Raw genomic sequence first — 13,822 nt, 5'->3', positions numbered from 1 at the left:
CTTGTCCGATCTTTAGAAGTGCAGAGATGTGGAAAATCTGAACTGTTTCTGACTGTAACTCAAGGTAAAATAAATAATAACTGTCACGCAAGGCCAGAGAAGGAGAAGAATGCCAGAAATCAACGGCCAGGGCCAGAGAGATTCGAAGAGGCAAATTCCTACTGCAACAGTCACAACGACAAAAAGTTTGAAGTTCACATGCATAAGATGGGAAGAATGGCCCGGTACAGACTTATCAAAAGTATGTGAAAATCCTAGTGGTCTCACGATGTCCATCAGTAACATTGAGGTCCTGTTTCTTTGTTTTTAACGTAACATGACACTCCACTGTGACAGGACAGAGTTCCCCAAAGAAATGCTTCCAGTGAACTTGGAAATCGTTACCCATTTTTTGAAGACTCGTGTCCTGTCTGTGGATGATCATGTCAGCAAGAAGAGAAGGCCACCGGACAGTCACCCTGCGAACACAAAGCTACGGATTCAGGACAGCAAATCCAAGAGTAACTGCTTGGGAGTTTGTATTGTTCAGCTGAGTGCTGGCTGAGAGATGATTTAATATGTGTGTCGAGTCTATAAAGGGTCATTATCTGGTGGTTTACGGCCATCTGTTCCTTACCTTCCCCAAGGATGGAAGAAAGGAAATGAGCTTAAACTACAGGAAAATAAATTTAGGTTAGACCAAAGGGATTTCCAGACTGAGGGCTGTGGACACGGCAAGCCCGGTGGTGGTGGCATTTCCTCCTCTGACCTTGTCTGGGACACGGATAGAGCTGAATTCTCCATAGCCCAGCTGGGATCAAGTGCTTGGATATTTCCGTATTTTGAAACGTGCCTGATGTCGCTTTGATATAACTTACTCTCTCCTGCCTAAAAGCTTTGGTCCAGACGGAGACCCTTCTTATGTCCTGAGCAAGGACTTTTCTGCTGATGCCGCAGCTCAACTTGTCCTCGATCACTGCTAAGGTGTGGGCTTGTTCATTCACACCCCTCTGCCCCGGTACCCAAATATCGCAGATTGCCATACCTTCAATGAAGTCTGAACATCCCCTCGCTCGGGATCTTGAGGTCCACACCAAATCCAAAAGTCTCAGCCATCTGTACCTTCCCTCAGCTGACTCATACAGCCCGCTAACACGCGACCCCTGTCTTCCTTGAGTTCAAGTTCTGTTCAACCACGGTCTCAAAGTTTGACATGGCGCCTCCCACACTGTGCCTTTTCACACCCATCTCATTTCCCTAGAATGCTGTTACCTCCTTGTGTGGGTGGTGACCTCCCATTTCCAAGATATTGAATTCTCAGATCTGGTTGTTTGAGAAAATAAGATGTTAATGCATGTCCGTCCTCAAGAAGCTTACAATCTAGGGACACCTGGGTGACTCAGTCAGTTGAGCCCTGACTCTTGATTTCTGCTCAGGTTGCGATCTCACTGTCCGTGAGTTCAAGCCCCACGTCGGGCTCCGTGCCGACAGTGCAGAGCCTGCTTGGGATTCTCTCCCCTCTCTCTGCCTTTCTCGTTCTCTCTCAAAATAAATAAAGAAACTTAAATTGTTTAAAAAGAAGCTTACAATGTAGAAGAAAAGGAAAGACATGTGCACAAGTGACTGGAGAATTAGGGAAGTAAGGGGAAAAACTGACAGACCGTGGAAGCGGGTAACAGGAGGCGGGAAGAGGTTTTGGAGGTGAGGCATTTGGAACTGGCCTCTGCGGCTGCCGTGGATGTTGACAGGAGTGCCAGCCAGACACTGAGGTGTGTTTTCAGGAAAGTCAGGATCCCAGAAGGCTAGAGTTCATGTAGTACAGTCTGAGGCAAAGACAAGCCAGGACAGCGACCCTGAGGTTGAGGAGTCTGTGCCTCAGCCAGTGGTTGACGGAGAGATGCTGAAGGTAGCCACCCGCGGGCAGAGGGATGTCATGACACGCGGGTGTCCAGAAGTGGCAGAGAAGTTGAGAGCCCCGTTGCCACCACCTGTAGGAGGCCCGGCTGGTCGGAGGCGGCCCTGGGGACGGCCGCGAGGAGAGCGAGCCAGGTAAGGTGTTTTATAGGCAAAGGCTACAATCCGCGGCATGGATTGGATAAAAGGTGATAGGCAGCAGATGAATCAAAGATGAACAAGAACACACAGAGTGCAACCAAAGTTTACGTTGCCATCTGGGTTTACGGAATAGGTGCCGCTAAATAGCACGATACGGAGGCCAAGGGGAAGAGGGAACCTGAGGTTTGGGTGCAGGTGCCAACGAAACACGCACGTGGAGGTGCCGACACGCACATGTACGGCTAAGCCTCTCGCGGAGCTCAGGCGCCGTGTTGAGGGTGGAAATGTAGAGTCATCTCCAGAGAGGGTGGCTTACAATCTCCTTTCTTCTTTCACTTGTGTGCTTCTCCCGAGGACGCTGTGCCCTGTGAGAGGCACGATCCGCGTCACTTGTCCTGTGTCGTCACCTATGAACCAGGTCAGCATCTTCAAGCTCACGCAAGACAAGTGCTGTGACTAAAAACGATAAATAAAATACCTTTGTGAAGACTTTACAACACACGAAATGCTCTGTAAATATAAACTGTAGGGGCATAATTATAGATCTGGATCGTGAGCAAGGAGGACACAGTAGCCTGTAGGATGTACCGGTGACTAAAAAGAGGTTGAATGATCCCCATTGGCGGGGGGGGGGGGGGGGTGAGAGAGAGAGAGAAGGAGGGAATGAGGACTTATCTGTCAGTATTCAACGTGAAAACGCACCAGTTTTCCTTCGGTTCTGGGGGTGGGGGAAAGTTCGTGTTTTGTGGAGGGGCACTCGGACGTGCTGTGGTCCTCGTGATTGTCGTTGACCGGAGAATGTTCGGGTGTATGTGGTAAACTTGGCTTTTCTCGAGAAGCTGTTTCTCTGCTTTCTTCTCTTGGAGCTCTTCAGCTTGACCGAAGACGTAACACCCAGGTGAGAAATGATAAAATACATTTTACAGCCGAAAGAACCTCAAAAAAAAAGACTTTTATTCCTATTACCCGTTCTCTGTTTTTTGTGTGGGTGTTTTTTTTTTTCCCCTAATTTTTTCCAATTCTATAAGTCTCAAGGTCAACTTTCTTCCATAAACCAGAGCGGGAACGTGGCTACATTCGGTGTTATTTCCATCTCTGCTCGTGTCATTTCTCACTATGGTCACATAAACTCTGGGTGTCGTGTATTTCCTACTAGTAAGGTGTTGCTTTTATTACCCCTAGAAATTAACTTACTTTTCATTCATTTTAATTTCCTTACCGTGTTAATAGTTACAACTTAAAAAATTTCTGTATACAACCTATGAGAAAATCTCATGGCTGTGAACCCTTGCGATGTGCTCTTTAAACATTATTTACATTATAGGGATACCTGGGTGGCTCAGTCAGTTAAGCATCTGACTCGTGATTTCAGCACAGGTCACAATCTCACAGTTCATGGGATTCTCTCTCTCTCTCTCTCTCTCTCTCTCTCTCTCTCTCTCTCTCTCTTTCTCTCTCTGTCCCTGCCCAGCTCATGCTCTGTCTCTCCCTCTCAAATAAACATTTAAAAAACTGAAAGAAAAATGAAAGAAAAAAAAACCAGACTGTACTATGCTCCAGAGAGTAATTTTTTTCCTTAAATATTACATCATCTCATTTATCATTCTTTCAGAATATCTGGCAATTGATTTTCTCACAGTATGATATTGAATATGAAAAGTCAAGAAAAATGAGGACAAGAATTCTTAAATAAAATGAGTCATCGCTTTAATGTCTTCCCTCAGTTTTTAGTAAAGTTAAGGCCAACTCTAATCGTAAATGATGTCCTGCAAAATTTCATCTTGCGATGGCTTTAAGTTTAAGGAACTGGGTAGTTGGGTACGATGCACAGTGGAGAAGCCACATTTCAAAGTAAACCTCTATTTTTGCTGGAGGGAGGGAGAGGTGGGAGGGCAGAAAGAGGGTAGCAGGGTGCTTACTAGCTAATCATTGTGCCATATAGTAGGCACGCCAACATATCTATATGTTAATGTGAGATACATACTCTTTTAATTAAACTTTAAAAAAATTTTTTTTAACATTTATTTATTATTGAGAGAGCATGAGCATGGGAGGGGCAGCGAGAGGAGGAGACAAAGAAAGGAGGAGACAGAATCCGAGGCAGGCTCCAGGCTCGGAGCCGTCAGCACAGAGCCCGACGCGGGGCTCGGACTCACAAACCACGAGATCGTGACCTGAGCCGAAGTCGGACGCTTAACCGACTGAGCCACCCAGGCGCCCCTTACTTAAACTTTTTATTTTGAGATTGTTGTAGATTCACTTGCAATTCTGAGAAATAATACAGAGAGATCCTATGAGCCCTTTACCTAGTTTCTTCCAGTGATAACACGTTGCACAAACATAGTACAATATCACACCAGGATGTTGACACTGATATGGTCAGGATAGCGAACATTTACGTCACCGCGAAGATCCCTCATTTTACCTTTTTAAAGCCACACTCACTTCTCTCTTTCCCCCAGCGTCACCTCAACCCTGACAGTCACTAACTTGTTCTCCAGATATATATTTTGTCATTTTTAAGAATGTTATCCAAATGGAATTATGACTTATGTGATGTCAATATATCAGCTTAATATATCAGCTGTCAATATTTAATCAGCTTTATTCTCTGGAGATTGAACCGGGTTGCTGTGCATACCAATAGTTCATTCCTCTTCATTGCTGAGTGCTGTTCCGTCCTATGGACATACCGCAGTTTGTTAACCATTTACCTGTTCAAGGACATCAGGGTTGTTTCCAGTTTGGGTCCGTTATTAGTAAAGCTGCTGTGAACATTCATGCTTGGGTTTCTTTGTATGAACATAAATCTTTATTTCTCTGGGGTGAATGCCCAGAAGTCAACTTGATGGATCATATTGTCGTTAAATTTTTTTTTTTTAATGTTGATTTATTTTGAGGGAGAGAGAGACAGAGTGTGAGCAGGGGCGGGGCAGAGAGAGAGGGAGACAGAGAATCCGAAGCAGGCTCCAGGCTTTGAGCTGTCAGCACAGAGCCCAACATGGGGTTCGAACTCACAAGCTGTGAGATCATGACCTGAGCTGAAGTTGGACGCTCAACCGACTGAGCCACCCAGGTGCCCCGCGTAGTTACCTGTTTTCCAGAGGGGCTGTGTCATTTTACATTCACGTCATCAGTATAGGAGTGAACTGCTGTCTCTGCATCCTCACCAAAATTTAGTGTTGCTACTGTTTTGTTTTTGGTTTTTGGGTTTTTTTAGCCACTCTCATAGGTGTGTATCAATATTTGATTGTGGTTTCAACTTGCATTTCTCTGGTGGCTAATGATGTTACACATCTTTTCATGTGCTTATTTTCCATTTGCATATCCTCTCTGATGAAATGTCTCTTTATTACTTTTGTCCATTTTCCACTGGATAGTTTGGCCTTTGACAGTGTAAAATTTTTTATTTTGATAAAATACAACTTATTAATTTTTCTTTTATGGATTGTCCTTTGGGTGTCATGTTTTAAAACTATTTGACTTGGTAGAGGTTCCAAAGATTTCCTGTATTTTACTCTAAAAGTTTTATTAAATTTTTTTTTTATTTAACGTTTATTTATTTTTGAGACAGAGAGAGACAGAGCATGAACGGGGGAGGGTCAGAGAGAGGCAGACACAGAATCTGAAACAGGCTCCAGGCTCTGAGGTGTCAGCACAGAGCCCGACGCGGGACTCGAACTCACGGACCGCGAGATCACGACCTGAGCCGAAGTCGGACGCTTAACCGACTGAGCCACCCAGGCGCCCCTACTCTAAAAGTTTTATAATCTTATGTTTTAATTGAAGTTTGTGATCCCTTTTGAGCTAACCTTTTTTATACCTTAGGTCAAGGTTTTTTGTTTTGGTTTTGGGTTTTGTGTTTGTTTTTTGCTTATGGAAGTCCAATTGTTCAAGCACCATTTGTTGAAAAGACCATCTTTCTTCTAGTGAACTGTCTTTACACCTTTGTCAAAAATCACATCTGTTCCATTCATGTTTCTGACAATGTCACGTAATTTTGATTACTGTAGTTATATAAGTCTTGAAGTTGAATAATTCATCCTACTTTCTTCTTAGCAAGATTATTTTACCTATTCTAGTTTCCTTTGGTTTTCATATACATTTTAAAATAATCTGGTCTATATTTACAAAAACTCTTGCTAGGATTTTCATAGGAATTGTGTTAAGACCTTTATGCCATTTGGGAAGAATTGACATCTACACTATATTGACCCTTCCAATCCAAAGACCTTGTATGTCTTTTCATTTCTTTAGATCTTTTTCTTTATTTCTTTCATTAGTGCTTTGCAGTTGTCAGTGGAAGAGTCCTGTGTGTGCTTTTATTAGACACACACCAAAGTATTTCATTTTTTGAGCAATTGTAAACGTTATATATTTTTAATTTTGGTGTCCACATGCTTACCGTTAGGATATAAAACTACATTTGATTTTTGTATATTGATCTGCTAAACTGTGACTTTACTGAGCTCACATTTTAGTTCTTAGAGGTTTTTTTTGTAGATATCTCTTAAAGTTTTTTATGTTGACAAGGGCATCATCCATCTTTCTTTCGTATCTGTATGCCTCTTATTTTCTTCTGTTTATTCCTTTCTCACCTGTATGCTTTTATTTCCTTCTCTTGCACTAGTGCACTGGCTAGAACTTCCAGTATTATGTTACATAAGAGTGGTGAGAGTTACGTCTTAACTGTGTTCCTCATCCTGGGAGGAGAAGCATTCAGTTTTGCAACATTAAGTATAATGTTGCCTGCAGGATTTTTGTATTTGCTTTTTATCAGATAGAGAAACTTTCCCTCTATTTTTAGTCTTCTGAGCGTTTTTATCATGCATGGGTGTCAAATCTCATCAAATGCCTTTGCTGCGTTGATTGATATCATCATGTGATTTTCTACTTTAGCCTATTAATGTGGTGGATTACATTGGTTGATTTTCAACTATTTAACCCACCTTACATGCCTGGAAGAAACTTATAATGGTGTATAATTTTTTTATATATATTGCTAAATTCTGTTTGTTAATATCTCATTAAGGTTTTCAACATCCATATACATGCAGGATATTGGTCTGGGGTTTTCTTTCATTCTTTTTTGCTTTTTTGTGAGTGTTATATCTTCATTTAGTTTTTGCCATCAGAGTAGTAATAGCTTTATGTGATGAATTAAAAAGTACTCCTTCTTCTCTTTTCTGGAAGACATTGCGTAGAATTGGCGGTGTTCTATTTTCAAATGTTCGGGAGAATACTTCAGTGACACCATCTGTGCCTAAAAATTTCTTTTTGGGGGGTTTCAAAGTCATGAATTCAATTTTCTTAATATTTGTGGAGCTATTCAAATGACATATTTTGTATTGGGTGAATTGTTAGTTTTGCTTTTGAGGAATTAGTCCATTGCATCTACACTGTCACATTTATGCATGTGGAGTTGTTCATAGTATTCCTTGGTTATCCTTTTATTATCTGTAGAGTCTGTAGTGATATTCCTTGTTTCATTCCTGATATTGGTAAATTCTCAGCCTGTTCCCCCCTCTTGTTCCTCTTCCTGGAGATCTGTTGGTTTTATTGATCTTTTTGAAGAACCAACTCTGTTTCATTGATTTTCTCTACTGTTCTGTTTTTTACCTTCATTGACCTCAGCTCTTACATTTGTTATTTCCTTCCTTCTGAGCATTTTTAGTCTATCTTGCATTTTTTCTAGATCCATGACATGAGAATTTCTATTATTGAGACTTCTCTTATTTCTAATGTGTGTATGTAATGCTATAAACTACTTTTACAGCAGTGGTTTTAGCTGTATCCTGCGATTTTTGATGTCTTGTGTTTCATGTTCATTAAATTCCTTGCATTGTTTTGTTTTCCTTTAGACTTTTTCTTTGACCTGTGGATTATTGAGCAGTGTGTTCTTTACTTTCTGCGTGTTTGAAATTTTCCCTTTATCTTTCTTGCACTGATTATAATTTACTCCCATTGCGGTCAGAGAACACAGTCTATATGATTTCCATCTCTAAATATATTCAGGTTTGTTTTATGATTTGCGAGCAATGGAGAAGAATGTGTATTCTGCTGCCGTTAGGTGAAATGTACTATAACTGTCAGTAAAATCTTGATTGATGATATTGAATTATTTTATATACTGGGTGATGTCCTGTCTACTTGTTTTATCAACTGTTGAAGTCTCCACCCACAACTGTGGATATGTCTATTTCTCTTTTTAGTTTGATTACTTTTTGTTTCATGTATTTTGTAGCTCTGTTGTTTGGTGCGTACACGTTTAGGATTCCTATGTCTTCCTAGTTGATTGGCCCTTTAATCGTTATACAGTGCTCCTCTTTGTGTCTAGTGGTTCTTTTTGCTCCAAAGTTTATCTGATATTAATGTAGCCACTTCTGCTTTTCTTTGCTTAATGCTTGCTAACATATCTTTTTTCATCCTTTTGCTAGCAACCTGCTTATGTCATTATATTTGAAGTGAGATGTGGTTTTTGTTTTTGTTTTTTTAGACAGCATAATTGTTGGGTCCTGTTTGTAATCCCCTCTGCCAATCTCTGTTACCCTTACCTTTTTCTATCCGTTCCTCCTTCTGTCGTCGCCTTTCGCTTGTTCTGCCTCAGTCACACAGACCCTACCACTCTTCCTCGAACTGAACAGGCATCTCCTCAGGGCTTTGGCTTTCTCTGGTCCCTCCACCAGGAAAGGTGTGTCCTGTGGCAGAGGCTGCTCCTTCATCCTCCTCAGGTTTACCCAAATGTCAGCACCCTACATAAAATAGAAACTTACCACTCCTACCATGCTCCCACACTCCTTCCCCAATGTAGTCATCTCTTCGTCAGTGACCACAAAACATAGTTTTCCTACTTCTTTTGTTTACAGTCTGTGGCACCCAGCATAATAAAACTCGGCTGCTGGGCACCTGGGTGGCTCAGTCAGTTAAGCATCCGACTTCTGCTCAGGTCATGATCTCATGGTTCATGAGTTTGAGCCCCGCATTGGGCCCTGTGCTGACAGCTCAGAGCCTGGAGCCTGCTTCAGATTCTAAGTCTCCCTGTCTCTCTCTGCCCCACCCTTGCTTGCTCTGTCTCTCAAACATGAATAAACATTTAAAAATTAAAAAAAAAAAAAAAACTCAACTGCTAGATCTCCTGTGTCTAGAGTGGAGCTTGGCACCTAGTAAATTTCAATACTTCCATGTCAAATGAATGCAAGAATTAAAGAAATGCCCCCTGGCTCGCATTTGTGCATTCTTTCCCTCTTGTCTGTTCTCCGGTAGCAATGACCTTCTTTTACATCCTCCAATGAGACAAGCTTTATACATCGGGCCTCAGGACCTCAGTGCATGCTGGTCCCTCTGCCTGGGGTCTGTCTCCTCTCCATTCTCAACCTTGCTGCCCAGCTAACCAAACTCGTGCAGAGGCCAACAGTACCTCACAAAAGCTTTCTCTGACCCCTCCTACTAGGTCAAGTTCACCAGAGAGAGGCTTGCTTAGCGTTGACCACATTTTGTAATTAATGTTTGTTTGGAGGATTATTTCATTAATGTGTGTTGCTTCTACTGGACATGAAAATCATTGAAGACAGAGAATGTCTGGTTTGCTCAGGATTATATTCCTAGCACCTCGCATAACACCTGACATACAGTAGATAATAAACATTTTCCAAGTGAATAAAATAATAAATCAGTGAGTAAATGAGTACTCATTTAAAATTTTTCTATCTTGCAGGAGTGATTGAAGAGATCACAGATGGTAGGAGGAGCAGTTGTGTGCTGCTAACCATAGAGGTCTCCCCTGTCTACAGAAACCTAATTGAACAGGTAAGAACATGTTTGGATACGCGAGAGTGAGGTCGGAGGGGGCAGTGGGCTCTCTTTCCTCTTTGAAGCTCACATGATGTCCTCTGCGGAGTTGGGGAAGGTGGCATGGAAATACTAGTGTTTCTCATCCACAGCTCTACTGACGTTTTGGCTGAATAATTCCATGTTTGGGGGGCTTCCTGTCCCTTGTAGGATGTTCAGTACCATCCTTGGCCCGTACCTACTGGATGCCCATAGCAGACATATCCATCGCCATTTGTGACAACCAAATTGGCTCCCAACACTGCCCAATGTCCCCTGGGGGGCAAAATTGCCCCAGACTGAGCACCACTGAAATAGATCTGATGTTGAGAGAGCATGAAAAAAAAATATTAAGAGAAATGAGAGAGGAAGAAAAAGAGCTCATACATGAGAGAGAAAATGAGGATGACAATAAATGAATGGAATCAGGTCTCATCTAATGACAGTTAGAAACAATTGAGGGCCCTGCCGATCTGGGCCAGTGACTTTGTGGTGCCCCAACACATCAGGATTTGCAAGTGCATTATTTTCTGTGGAAGTGCACGACATGGCTAAAGAAGTTAAAAATACAGCTCATGTACTAGCCCAAGCTTGGGACTTTTGCTTACCAAACGCCAGTGAAACACTAGGGTGAGAATAAGGGCTTTAAACTTCTGGGGTGCCTGGGTGGTTCAGTTGGTTGAGCGTCCAACTTCAGCTCAGGTCATGATCTCACAGTCCGTGAGTTCGAGCCCCACGTTGGGCTCTGTGCTGACAGCTCAGAGCCTGGAGCCTGTTTCAGATTCTGTGTCTCCCTCCTTCTTTCTCCTCCCCTGCTCATGCTCTGTCTCTCTCTTCTCAAAAATAAATAAACGTTAAAAAAATTTTTTAAACTTTTTCAGGAGAGGCAGAGAGAGTATACCTGTCATTACCAGTTCCCAAACTTTGCTGCTTTTTCAAATCTCATAGGGAGCTTTGAAAAATCCTAATGCTCAGTTCACACCCCATAGCAACGAAATTGGAATTGCTGGGGACGGTGCCAGGCAGCAGTGATTTTGTAGATCTCTACGTGATTCCAAAGTGCAGAATAGTTTGAAAACCCCTGCACTCTTAGCATGAAGCTCTGTATCACCCGGGAACCTGTTAAAAGTGGCAGTTCTCGGGCCTGCCTGAAACCTACAGAATCAGAATCCCTGAGGATAAAGACCTGAGCAAGATCTTTGGATTAATGTACAATCGATTTTGAGATTCAGTGTTCTCTAAAAAAGAGCTCTTGGCGATGCATGAAACAAATCGTTGAGAAGGAGTGCACTCTCTGTTTTGTCCTTGTGGAACGGGGAGACTAAGTGTCCTTCGGACGCTGAGGGTGGCATCCACGTGGGCATGTAACATACTGTAAAGAGCAGCCAGGGGCCAGGGGAGGGCCATTCTGTTCTGTGTCGTGCCACACACACACACAGACACAGGCGGGGTGTTCTTTCAGAGCGCACATCATGTGTACAGTTTTGTTTCCTGTTCCCGTATCGTACAGTTTTGTTTCCTGTTCCCGTATCAAAGATGACTGTATCATCCTTCCACGTGACAGGACGTGCAAGTAGGAAATGTTCAGCATGTTATTTGCATCACCTCATGGAGTTCCTGTTCATGGTGCAGACTTTGTGAACAAATCCCACAGGACCCTCAATCTGTCCAGGTGAGGACTGTGCAACCCACATGTCAGGTCTCAAGCTTTGGGAGGCTCACTTGTGAGCTACCTACCACCTTGTTGGGGGGGATTTTGTTTGTTTGTTTGTTTGTTTCTGCTCTGAGTCTGTGCTGGTATGTGTGGGGGTGGTGAGGGAGTGAAGGTTTTCTTAGAGAATCCTGGGGCTCTCTAATTTGCATGAGATACGATAGAGCCAAATTGTTTTTCCTGCCTTTAATTATTTCCTTATTTGCCTGGGTTGGAATCCTCCTACCTAGTTCCAGCAGCATCCTTCCTCACTTTCCTGTAGGGGGAAATTACTTGCATAGCCTTTTCATCTGCAATTACCCACGGCTGCCAAGAAATGACTTTTAGTAGACTGCAGCAGAATTTGTGAATACAAATAAAGACAGGGCTTATCAAATAGCATTCAGAGCATACCCCAGTTTCCGCTTGAGAAGAACAATAACAATTAATGAGGAATCTGAGTTGAAAATTCAGCTGATGAGAGAATTAATATATAGATGTGTGGGCAGGGAGAGAAATACATTATATAAACTGGGTTAATGAAACCCCCCAAAGAGTGAGAATAATGGTCTACTTCTCCAAACATAAAAATGAAACAGTAAAAAAAGGAAAATATATTTCCTTAAATTTCTTCTCTGTTATCTTTAGATTACATCTATTATGTTGCCTTTACATTAAATGTCAATCCCCAGAGGTGGTGTTATTTCATACGGACTTTGATTCAGCCCCTACGTGCAAACCATATGCATGTAAATTCCTAACACACTGTAGAGGCATCTCTTTACAGAATATTCTGAACCACCCAGAACACAAGTCAGAACCTGGAAGGGCTTTAGGATTTTCTCTGAAACAACCAAACAAGATGTCTCAATTTATCTGTTCCAGAGCCATGGTTCTTAACGGTTTCAGTTAACCCAAAATAGTGACAGACCCTCTTAAGGACAGCTTGTTATGTAGTGAGCCTTTGGCATCCGGGATGAGTGTGGGGCCCACCATGGGTACTCGGAAGCATTCTCAGTGTTCCTTGTCTGATTTCTTTCATCCTCACAAAGGTCCTATGGGTAGATATTTACCATTGTTAACCTCATTGTACATGAGAGGGAACTGAGACAAAGAGACTAGGTAACCAAGGCCTCCCAGCTGGACAGTGATAGAGTTGGGATCTGAACTCAGGAAATATAGCTTCCGAGTCTGTGGCATATCCACACCGCTGTGCTATCCTTCTCTCCACTAATACACCAGACAGGCTATGAATCTATGAGCACATTTTAATCAGTACCTTTGTTTATTTTTAAATGCTTATTTATTTTGAGAGAGAGAGCAGGGGAGAGGCAAAGAGAGAGGGGAGGGAATCCCGTGCAGACTCCATGCTGTCGGCACAGAGCCCCACGTGGGGCTCAAACTCACAAACCATGAGATCTTGACCGCCGAAACCAAGAATGAGAGGCTCAACCAACTGAGCCAACCAGGCGCCCCTAAATCATTACCTTTAAATACATACATCTGTGAACAATGGTTCACCACCGGTCAGTTGGTCCTGAGAGACGGGTGAGTGCCATTCCAAAGGGACTTAAAAAAAAATACATACATCTGAAAAGTGGTGATATGTGTATTGCAAGCTATTTTACCTAGTTTCATAGACCCAATGCTCCTGCCTTCCCCAACACCGACTGGAACCCACCACTCCAAAGCCCAGATACATTGCTATCAGGAGAGTTTCTTAATCATAATACAGCACTTACATACTTTATCTTCAGATACAGTGGCAATGAGCTTGACCACCTGGTTTTTAACTCCACGGCAGATTATAAGCAGAGCATCTCAGTCGTTAAAAACCTTGGATTTTGACATCAGAGTGCCTTAGTCTAATCCCAGGCAATGCCAACTTTGTACCTCGGTTATCTTGCTCAGGTGAATTAACGTATCCAAATGTGATCTCTCACATATAAAAGGTCCACAGAGAACTTAGGATTTAATGAGATACAATGCATGCAAAGGACACCGGCGTGTTGGACGCAGTGAGTTCCCAGCCATGGCAGCTGGTGGTAGTCCGACAGGTGATGGCATGACAACAGCCATGACAGGAGCTGTGAAGATGCTAGATGGTCATTAAAAGCCAGGCAGCCTCAAAGCCAAATGTCAAGGTCCTTAATCCTTTTTTTTGAGCTTCAGAATTTTCTTCAGAAACCCAGCTTTGGCAATGTCAATAAGGGCTTTTTAATGGACCCAGTTTACAAACTGGCAAACAGGAGCTTCGGGGAGGTACTTGGA

At 42.6% G+C, this 13,822-nt stretch overlaps 1 long non-coding RNA gene across 2 annotated transcripts in view; it reads left to right on the top strand.

Moving 5' to 3' along the window:
* LOC109491759 overlaps positions 1–13,822 on the top strand; it is a 55,842-nt gene that overhangs the window by 29,525 nt on the left and 12,495 nt on the right. For both annotated transcript variants that reach the window (XR_002736029.2, XR_006585863.1), the window contains exons 3-4: positions 9,749–9,840; positions 11,372–11,533. This is a non-coding gene — a long non-coding RNA (uncharacterized LOC109491759). The remainder of the gene's footprint in view (positions 1–9,748; positions 9,841–11,371; positions 11,534–13,822) is intronic.

The sequence above is a fragment of the Felis catus genome, chromosome D1 (assembly GCF_018350175.1).
Source record: "Felis catus isolate Fca126 chromosome D1, F.catus_Fca126_mat1.0, whole genome shotgun sequence".
In the NCBI taxonomy this organism is placed as follows: domain Eukaryota; kingdom Metazoa; phylum Chordata; class Mammalia; order Carnivora; family Felidae; genus Felis; species Felis catus.
Note: the sequence above shows the minus strand (reverse complement) of the source record. Positions and strands in the feature narration are given on the sequence as shown.